At 28.4% G+C, this 10,758-nt stretch overlaps 2 pseudogenes; both read left to right on the top strand.

The window, feature by feature from the left end:
- The first annotated feature begins 1,920 nt into the window (after window positions 1-1,920).
- LOC146720662 (ATP-dependent DNA helicase PIF1-like) lies at window positions 1,921-9,887 on the top strand (annotated as a pseudogene).
- Window positions 3,136-3,971, top strand: LOC146720663 (uncharacterized; annotated as a pseudogene).
- Window positions 9,888-10,758: the final 871 nt, after the last annotated feature.

Here is a 10,758-nt window from a genome sequence, read left to right as displayed (position 1 = left end):
TACATTTGATGACATAATTTATAAACAGACGTTTGGGACCCCTATGGGGTCACCGTTATCACCAATTATTGCAGACCTGGTTATGCAAGATCTTGAGGATACAGTTCTCAAAGCGTTGAATTTGGAATGTTTGTTTTATTTTCGTTATGTGGATGACATAATAGTGGCCACCTCTATGACTAATATGACTCAGATTGTGAATAATTTTAACAACTATCATGAAAGACTTAAATTCACGGTCGAACAAGAGGTTAACCATAGCTTGAATTTCTTAGATTTATCACTTAAAATTATTAATAACAAAATATATATAGACTGGTATCAAAAGAAACCTTCTCAGGAAGGACGTTATCATTTTATTCAAACCACCCATTATGCCACAAAATTGGAATAATATATAACCTTGTAGACAGATGTCTATTGCTATCACATCCACTATTTTTTAATAAAAATTTGGAGTTAATTATTAATATACTCAGAAGCAATGGTTACCCTCTTGATCTGATTTTTAACAAAATTAATCATCGGATAGAACACATCATATCTAAGGGGAGCATTATAGAGAGACAGGCCAACATAGAAAGAACAAAAAGTATAAGAAATGACTCGGTCAATAAAAAATTCTTTGTCATTCCGTATATAGATGGGATCTCAGAAATGATTGTTTCCTCGGTAAAAAATAAAAATTGTATGGTAGGGTATAGATGTCTCAACAAACTGGATAATATTATTAAAGCGCAGAAAGATAAAACTAAACATCCATGCAATTCGAATGTGGTTTATAAGATCAGTTGCAATAATTGTAATGCATCTTATGTAGGCCAAACAAAGAGGCAATTGCAGACGCGAATAAAAGAACATAAAAATAATATTAGGTTGGACTCAACGAAACATTCAGTAATTTCTGAACACATAATAAATGAACATCATACTTTTAATTGGGACAATGTTAAGATCATGGACAACGAAAATAATTATTATAAAAGACTCATTTCTGAGATGCTACATATCAAGGAACAAAAAAATGGACTAAATTTAAACAAAGATACTGAGTTACTTAGCGAGTCGTATTTTGATATTTTGGATATATTAGCGAACAAGAAATAATAATAGGACAAATAGGACATTAACGAGTAAAACATAGATATTAGATCATATATAAACACGCACGCTCTCCGATCAAGTAGAGTTTAAAATGAGCTGTCTTTCTGTATTGTTGGTTTGTTATGTGTCATCCTTAATAACTGTTAATAAGTAGCAAAATTGTCAAGAAGAACGATGATAGGTAAGCATACTACCAATTGTAGGGGATACATATTATAATTTGGACATACGTTGATCGGTAATTTTTTATTAATCGCAGCGCCTACGGAACGGGTTAATTTCTCGCATATTAACGATGAAACTATCCGAGATCTGAACAAAATCAGGGATCATATCGAGGCGAACATTGTTGGACAGGACGGATTGAAACACGCGTTAATTGCTCAAAAACTCTTGATTCTGAATAACTATAATTAAATTTCGATATTATGTGAATTGTAAGAATTTATATTTCAATAATTATACTGAAGAAGACCGCGTGCGGTCGAAACGTTTATAGAATGATTGTAATTTGCGTTAGTTTTAATATAATGACTGTAGTTTTATAATTTATACATGTAATAAATGGTAGTTGACTGAACATCTCGAATATCAGCTCGATAAGTTGGCCTTATATTTATCACTTTGTTTTCAATATACGAGCGACAATTGTATTAATTTATTTTTAATATAGATGGTTTGACAGTTCATAGATTGCTTCAATTACCCGTTGAACATGGTCAAACTCCTAAGTATAAACAATTATCTGATTGTGTATTAAAAGTTTTACGAACAGATCTTAAAGATGTTATTCTTTTCGTAATTGATGAAGTGTCAATGATATTTAATTTGACTTAATATATATTCATCTTCGATTGTCTGAGATATTTGATACTAGTAATTGCGATGATGGTTGGTTTGGTCGAAAGCATATTCTTTTATTCGGAGACTTGCTTCAATTGCCTCCTGTACGCGAAGATCTTATTTTTACACATTTATCCGATCAAAAATTGCTAAATATCTTGGTTCCATAAATGCGGTTAATTTATGGACTACATTATTTGAGTATGATGAATTGATAATTAATATGCGTCAGCAAGGAGATAACACTTATCGTGAGTTATTGTTAAGAATTCGTATCGGTTTATTAACAAAATCTGATGGTAAGATTCTCAAAAATAAAAAAATTAGTTTGATTCCTTCGAATCTAGACTGAACGAGTTATGTAATTTTATTAACAATCTACCATCGGACATCGTTTGTTTACTGCCCACTTGTCATATGTGTGATGTTCTCAGTGATGCAATGTTAAGTCGCATTACTTCTACAGAAATAATATTAGTTGCTGAAGATACAATTGAATGTATTCCATATCTAAAAAAAAAAGTATTAAAAGTATTATCAAATAATGATGATGATAATTCAAAAACAGCTGGGCTTTCAAAAAAAATCATAATTAAAATTGGAGCAAAAGTTATGATTCGGCGTAACTCGATGCCAGTTTGGGTCTTGTAAACGGTACAATTGCTAAAGTAATTTCAATTGTACGAGAAAACATCTACTGATGACGTAGAAAAGATTAAACTTCTTTTACCATCAGGTTTAGAATATGAAATTGAAAGAGTAACGGCTAAATTTCAGGTATTGGATAGAGCGTATGTGATTCGAAAACAATTTCCATTATCTTTAAGTTATGGCATCACTATTCATAAAAGCCAAGGATTAAGTTTGCAAAGTGTTGTTATGGATATTGGCAACTCTGTATTTAGTTGTGGTCAAATTTATGTTGCCTTGTCGCGAGTAACATCTCTAGAAGGAGTGCATTTAATAAACTTTGATCCTTCAGCAGTAATAGCTAACGAAAAAGCTATTATTAATATAATCGTTTAAAACAGATATACAATCCGAAAGCAGAAATGATTGCTGTGTCAAAAGAACGTTGTCGTAAAGTAAAAGATGTTCCATGGGCGTTACCAAAAATAGTTACTTCTGTTCAAAAATCAAAATTCAGATCGAAAAATTCAACATACGGTTTCAAATAAAAGAATTTAAAGCACTGCTTGGATCATACGTGGTTTTCAGAATACAGACAAGATTTCATGTTATGCAAATACAGTATTGCAATGTTTATTACATTTAAATATTATTAGGCAGCAGTTGATTAATTGCGATAAAACAGACGTTTTACGTATATTAATGCATCGATATGAAAATGGAATGCGTAATCTAAATACATATGCAATACGGCAATGTTTAGGAGAATATTTTTTGAGTATGGTAAGACGAAACGCGTACGATTTTCTTACGGCACTTTGCGAAAAATATGATTGCATTACAAATTTGATACAACATCAAGTAACTTCTATCAAGCGATGCAAACATGTGGTAATACAAAAACTATTGTTGAAATAATATTGCTATTTCAATTTCCTTTGATAATTTAAAGAAAAAAAGTTGTAATCTTAATAAATTATTAAATTCTACATTTTTACATTGGTTTCACTTACACAACGAATCATGTGAATATTGTACTGGAACTGATCAAATATTTAAAAATGAAGTAACATTAACAAGAGAAATAATTGTTATTCGTTTAATACTATTTTTAGCACAAGATGGTAAATTAATAAAAGCAGAAAACAAAATTTAATTTATGTGCTGTTCTAACAACTAAAGTATAATAGCGGGACAATTGTACAAGACGATGAGTGCTATACTTTATGATAGTTCGTGCACCGATGAAGGTCATTATGTAAGCATATGTAGAGAAGGACTATCTAATATTTGGATCGAAATAGATGATGCAGAAGTAAAAAAGAGACAGTGGCCTAGAGGTGCTAAAGATGTTTATATAATATTTTTACAAAAAATAGGTAATAAATAATACTAATTCGATATAAAATAAAGTAGTTATAAAATTATTCCTAAATAGATTTTTATAATATCAAGTTTATGACTATTACTATTTAATTATTTAATATTTTATTTCGATTAGTCCTATATAAAAAAAGGTTTCGTAATATATTAGCAATTTCATGACAACGCTTTACATTCTGCATTATTCGTGAAGTGCAAAAAAATATTTTTTACTTAAAATACAAGATAGTTATTTTTATTTATACAATAATAAGCAAAGAGAACCGTCGTATTTTGAAATATGACGGGGGTGGTGGCGGTTCTTTGCTTATTTATGATATGTAAAGATGCTTATCATATACAAAAATGAATGATATAATCTCTAAAAACTCACCTTTAAAAAAGGTAAAAAAAGGCGACCAGTTAAGGGCACGCCATTAACAAAAATTATCCATTGCAAACCTATGTGGAATCCTATGAAAAATTAACCATTGCAAATCCATGTAGAATTGTATTAAAAATTATCCATTGCAAACTTATGTAGAATCCTACATTCCAACCCATGTAACAATAGAATTGTATGAAAAATTATCGATATAAACCCATGTACAATCGTAACAAAAGTAATGAAATAAAAAAAAATTGGCGACAAGTGAAAGTAGAAACTTGTACCAGTGGAAAATTAAAGTTGCAGACATATATAGAGTCGTTAATGAATCAATAAAAATTTAATTTGCAAATGTAGAATTGTAACCATAAAAAAACTTATCTTTTAAAAAAAAAAGATAAACAAGATGCCAAGTCCATGCGCCATGTGAAAAAGTGTTAAACAAAAAAGTATTTGTAAGTAAAAAAATCTATTCAATTGACAAAAATTTATGTTCTAAAAATTAATATCTCTACAAAAATTAATGTCCAATTTGCGCGAATAAATAAACATTTTATAAAAAAAATTAAAATTTAAAATTAATTAATGAAAGGCTCGTCTAAATTAACAAAATTAAACAATCATATATAGTAGGCCAACTAAACGAGCAAATAAATAAGATGTAAAAATTTTTTTATTAATAGTTAAATCATTAAATTAACATTCCGTTACAGAATCGATATAAATTGTAAACGTTTCGACTGCACTACAGTCTTTATCAATACATAAAATTAAATATTAAATATAAAGTTAGATGTTAAAAATACAAAGTTAGTTAAATATTAAAATATAAAATTGAAACGATTCTTCGCTGTTGACCAATAGATATGCAAGGCGATTGGTCTGAGATGCCAAGTTATGCGACATTTGAGCATGCTACGGATATAATACGCGAATTAAATCAATGTCAGAGAAAATTAAAAAATCTTTCAACTTACATTATCGTTTTAACAAGTCCTTTTCCCGATATTTCAAGTGTGTGTTGCGAAGTCTGAATACCAAATGTCAAAATAGAGAGCGTGATGTATTTATTTATTACCAATGTTTTTTCTAAATTATGATTCAGCAAATTTTTTAAGTATGTCAAAATAACTACTGTCTAACAATTCGGTGGTCTGTATTTAAATTAATTCCATTTTTCTGTTCTTTAATGTGGATCATTTCAGATATTAGTCTTTTATGGTAATTCTTTTCATGATCCATAATTTTAATATTGTCCCAGTCAAATGTATGTTGTTCGTTTAGAATGTGTTCCGTGATAACCGAATGTCTAGCAGAGTCTAATTTAATATTATTTTATGTTCTTTAAGTCTCGTTCCTAACTGTCTTTTTGTCTGTCCGACATATGTGGCGTCACAATCGTTGCAATTCAATTGTAAATAACGTTAGAATTCGTGGGGCAATTATTTTTGTCCTTTTGAACTTTATGAAGTCATTTAATTTTTTAATGCAACGATATCCTACCACTACGTCAGGTCTTCTTATTGCTGAAGCAACTTTCTCAGATATTGATTCTATATATGGTATGACAAAATATTTAATGTTAGTATTAGTATTATTAGTATCTGTTATATTGTTATTATAGGCTTGTTAAATTTCTTAGTTGAGAGATTTTTTAATCTGCGGTTTTATTTCTGTGAAAATTAGATCAAGAGGATAACCGTTGGGATAGCAAAATGTTAATAGCTTTCTCTATATTTTTTTTGTGAAATTGCGGATGTTGATAGTAATAAGCTCTATCTACCAAGTTATAAATTGTTCCTATGTTATGACAAAGTCGGATGATTTTGAAAAAAACTGAAAGTAATCTACCTGAGAATGTCTTTTTGTGATACCAATCTAAATAAATTTTGTTATCTATTACTTTGATCATTATGTCTAAAAAGCTTATACAACGATTATCCTCCTTTTCCAATGTAAATTGTAGTCTATCGTTATAATTGTTGAATTCGTTCACAACAAATGTAATATTGTCAGCGGAAGTGCATAAAATAATGTCGTCTACATAACGGAAATAGAAAGTCATTTCGCAATTTAAATTACTAATTACTAATGTTTCCAAGTCCTGCATGACTATATCGGCAATGATCGGAGAAAGTGGGGAACCCATAGGAGTCCCATAATTTGTTTGTAAGTTATGTTATTAAAAGTGAAAAATGTAGAAGTTAATATAAATTTTATCATACCTATGAATTCATTTTTGGGAATCTTTGTGTGTGACTCTATAAAATGCCATCTATTATTGATACCGTTTAATGCAAGATCTACGGAAACATTAGTAAATATGAAACAACGTCCAATGAAGCTATTATGTCGGTATCTTGTATTGTTTTCCCTGATAAAATTTAAAAATTTATGCGAATTTAAAATTAATATAAAATAAAAAGAAATAAAAAAATTTTAGTTAAAAAAACTGGGCGCGCTGCTAAGTTTCAAAATTACAATGCACCTTAAAGTAACATTAATTAATTTAAACACAAAACATATTTTAACTCCAATGAGTTTAAAAGTAACAATTTTATTTTAATATCATTAGAATATTATTTAGCAGCGCGCTAAGTTTTTTTAACTAAAATTTTTTATTTTTTTTTATTTTATATTAATTTTAAAGCATAAGTTTTTAAATTTTAATTTTTTATAAAAATGTTTATTTATTCGCGCAATTTTTGGACATTACTTTTTGTAGAGATATTAATTTTAGAACATAAATTTTTGTCAATTAATAGATTTTTTTATTTAAAAATACTTTTTTGTTTAACACTTTTTCACATGGCGCATGGACTTGGCATCTTGTTATCTTTTTTTTTTTTAAAATAAGTTTTTTATGGTACGATTCTACATTTTCAAATTTAAATTTTTACTGATTCATTATACGACTCTATATATGTCTGCAAACTTTAATTTTTCACTGGTACAAGTTTCTACTTTCACTTGTCGCAATTTTTTTTTATTTCATTACTTTTGTTACGATTGTACATGGGTTTATAATCGATAATTTTTCATACAATTCTATTGTACATGGGTTTGCAATGTAGGATTCTACATAAGTTTGCAATGGATAATTTTTAATACAATTCTACATGGGTTTGCAATGATTAATTTTTCATAGGATTCTACATGGATTTGCAATGGTTAATTTTTCATAGGATTCCACATAGGTTTGCAATGGATAAGTTTTGTTAGTGGCGTGCCCTTAACTGGTCGCCTTTTTTTACCTTTTTTTAAAAGTGAGTTTTTAGAGATTAAAAATACTGTCATTCTCTCATTAATTTATTATAATTTCTGGCATATGTATTAAAAAGTATATATGGACAACAAATTATTTTAATAATAATATATCACAGCGTGGCCAGTAGACTTGGTCTACGTTGCGAAATTGTAGGACTCGATGGTCGATCAGAACTACCCCCCTGTATATATTAGATATCAATATAGTAAGGAGTATAAAATTAAATTTGGAATTATTTAAATCTTTGAAAAAGTGTTTTCACTTTCTACATACACAAGTGCGCATAATAGATAAATAATTTTTTTTGCTTTGCAGTGACACGATTAATCCAGAAAATAAAAGATGTTTTAGTATAACTTTTGGGAAATTCCCGGATTGTCTTGTCAATAAACTGTATGAGTTTAATTCGTGGCATGTATATAAACTTCCTTGCTTTAATATGGACGAATGCTTTGATATAGTATCACGATGTCAGATGCGAAGACGAGTTAATGCTAAGAGTTGCGGATTTGACATACCACTATAACACTTCTCAGATTAAGCAGCGTAATAGGATTGATCTACGTAATACGTAAAAGAGAATTTAAAGTATGTTTGCACTATACACGCCGCGTGCATTAAAAGATATTATAATAGTAATAAAAAATGTCTCTCCTTTCTCTTTGATACGTACAGCTATATACACATATGAGTTATAATTATTTATAATTTAACAATAAGTGTAATTAAATTTGCTATAAGTGTTATCATTTAAGAATTAAATGATAAGAGTGATAAATAAAAGTATAATATTAATCTTTTCAGATAAAAAGGCTTCGTTTAAAAAAACCAGGCATTTCATTAGAACAGAAAGACGTAAAGTTTGGGGGTAGGATGATCGTAACACATCGTAATGAGTGCAATAATTGCGACGGCGTCATAATCAGATGGGATCGTCATACAGACAGATGTTTTGAAATTTTTACACCCGATCTATAGATTATTACGACGGATGGTCTGCAGTAAATCATACAACAGAAATAGATTTCTTGCCGTTGAATCATTGTCACAATTATGAGTTTATAAAGCGACAAACAAATTATATTATTCTTACCGATAATGATAAAATATGTTACGTGAATGAAGGTATGAATATATTATATATCATATTGAACATGTTTTATTGAACATTATATATTTGTTTATTCTACGAACATTTTATTTCTTTTTAATAATTCGCGTTTTTACTGATTTTTGCAGTTTATAATACATTTCATTTATTAATTTGTTTATTATTTGTTTACTTTTCGTACATGTTCTTATTTATATTTTTTTTATTTTAGACAATCTCACATTAACATCGCCAAAATGGATGGATAATTACGAATTGGTCGCTATTTTGTAAATTCGAAAATACGCATTACGTACCAAATGAAATGCTAACAAAACTTTACCCCGAAGACGTCGCTATAATTACACAGAGGACAAAATATGTAAATTAATATTATGAATAACATGCAATATTTAGGAGAAAACTTTCAGGAATTTTATAAAACTAAATATTATAAATTTTATAAAACTAAATATTATATAGTAAACTATGACATAATTATAGTGTAAATTCTGTCACTATAATAGCTTTATAAAATTACGCTAGAAACACATATAAGTAATATCACATGATATTAAGCTGCTTTATTTTGCCGCGCGCTTTTTTTTATGTACTATATAGAGCAACGAAAGCGCGCGCTACGTGCTATTTCTCAATTTATATATTAACTTTTAATACTTAAGAACTTGCCAAAAATACATTTTACCTATAATATTAGTTTTACTTTTCTAATATTAATTTTATTTTTCCTTATATTAGTTTTATTTTTCCTCTAATATTAGTTTTATTTTTCCTAATATTAGTATTATAATTTTTAATATTAGTTTTATTTATGAAAAATTATCTTTTTGTTCTGATTGAGGAATAATAATAATAATAAATCGCCGGGAAACGACTATTGTGTCTTGAATTTGCGAAACTCATTTGTTTTGCTACTACATGTTCGATGACTCTCGTCTTGGGACTAAATTCCATTTCAGATAAAAGTACAGAATGCGAGGAAAATGTAGGTAAAAGTTCGAGCTCGGCAAGATGAACTACATCTCTCGAATATGCGTCTTAACTCGTTTATTAATGTCAGTAAGAGGTATTTTGTATCAACGAGTTGTTGGTTTCAGCCATTACAGTTTAGCCTGCAGCTGTTATTTCGGAGCCACCAAGTTGTGTGGGCGGATCACACAGGAACAGAGTATTTAGTATAATAAATTATAGTCTTTTATTCTTAATATAATTGTACACTAGTATCACAGGTGTTACTTGCTTGATAGACTTACGAAAGTTGAGTGTCCTTATCTTTTTTCGGAAAAACGTGGTAAGTACATAGATAGGTAAGTACATAGATAGGTAAAGTACGTCCGAACGCAGTGATGGGCTGCGATCTGGACGCCTCTTTTCAAATGCTGTATAATTAATTGACTACATTCAATAATATAAACAATAAAATTTGTTTTTAAATGTCAAAATACATATATAATAGACATGAATTTATAAAAAAAGTTAAATGGACACAATCTACTACAGCAAGTTAAATAATAAAATATTTGTCTATAACTAGTATTTTTTTCCTGCCATTTATATATTATTAACGATTTTATATACGATTTTAAAAAGTTTAAAACAAAACGATAACGAAAGCGATTTAGATAATTTTTAATAAATTAAATTTTAATTTTTATTTTGCAATATATAAGACATTTCAAAATATCGACAATAAGAATATTAATACATTATTTATACATACTACATACTTGATATATATTTTTGTGTAGAAATATTGTGGCAAAATTTTTCTCTGATTCCCAAAAGCTAAGTTTGATTCCAAGGTATTTCTATTGCTTATTTACAACTGTCAAATTGTTAATCTTCACAATAACAGTTGCTTGATACTATAATTTTAATTCGTCGATTTCTATTATTATACATAATTTTAATTCGCCGAGTTTCTATAATATACATCATTTTAATTCGCTGAATTTCTATTAGGTAAATAATTTTAATTCGCCGAATTTCTATTGTGTACATAATTTTAATACCCAAATTTCTATCATGTATATAATTTTAATTTATTGAATT

Source organism: Nylanderia fulva, unplaced genomic scaffold (genome assembly GCF_048542155.1).
Source record: "Nylanderia fulva isolate GAGA-0341 unplaced genomic scaffold, ASM4854215v1 Scaffold640, whole genome shotgun sequence".
In the NCBI taxonomy this organism is placed as follows: Eukaryota; Metazoa; Arthropoda; class Insecta; order Hymenoptera; family Formicidae; genus Nylanderia; species Nylanderia fulva.
The sequence above is the reverse complement of the archived record's forward strand: the minus strand, read 5'-3'. Positions and strand labels throughout refer to the sequence as shown.